Raw genomic sequence first — 628 nt, 5'->3', positions numbered from 1 at the left:
CAGACAGGAAATCACACAACTCAGGTCCCGATCCTCTTTCTCTGTACACACACATATACAGAATGAAGAAGATCATTAATCACTTCACATAAGATTTACAAGATATTACATTTGAGATATTAGATTTCTCTATAACAGACAGCAGAACAATTAAAGGAATAGTTCATTCAAAAATCTGCTGAAAATGTACTCACCCTCAGGCCATCCAAGATATAGTAAATTTTCTGAATTTATTTATTTATTTTGGGTGGGGGATGAACTATTCCTTTAAAGGAATATTTATTTGTAAAAGGGCTTTTTTACCTAGGAGTGCGACAGACACATGTCTGCTCTCCAGCATATAGACTACCTCTACTGCATGCCGAAGAAATGTCCTGTAAAAAATGCATACAACACAGATCTTAAAAGTGTACACAGCATCAACATCTATAGACAGATTTGTTGAGACCTAAATAAACACCTGAGAATGCACAAACTGAAATGCCTGTTGCCAACATTTCTGGCACAAGCGGAGACATCAAATATGCTGTTTGGTGACTACTGAGTGTTTCTCAATCATACCTGACATACTCCATCCATCTTGAGCTCTCTAAGGATGACAGCCACTTCTCTTCAGACTCCTCAAAGG

At 37.6% G+C, this 628-nt stretch overlaps 1 long non-coding RNA gene across 1 annotated transcript; it reads right to left on the bottom strand.

Annotated features, from left to right (window-relative positions):
• LOC107682283 (uncharacterized) lies at positions 1-627 on the bottom strand. The gene is made up of 3 exons (XR_001633442.1): positions 562-627; positions 304-374; positions 1-41 (listed from the first exon to the last, which is right to left on the bottom strand). It is a non-coding gene; the product is annotated as an uncharacterized LOC107682283 (long non-coding RNA).
• Between the last annotated feature and the right edge of the window lies 1 nt (position 628).

The sequence above is a fragment of the Sinocyclocheilus anshuiensis genome, unplaced genomic scaffold (genome assembly GCF_001515605.1).
Source record: "Sinocyclocheilus anshuiensis isolate Anshui unplaced genomic scaffold, SAMN03320099.WGS_v1.1 C32002097, whole genome shotgun sequence".
Lineage (NCBI taxonomy): Eukaryota > Metazoa > Chordata > Actinopteri > Cypriniformes > Cyprinidae > Sinocyclocheilus > Sinocyclocheilus anshuiensis.
Note: the sequence above shows the minus strand (reverse complement) of the source record. Positions and strands in the feature narration are given on the sequence as shown.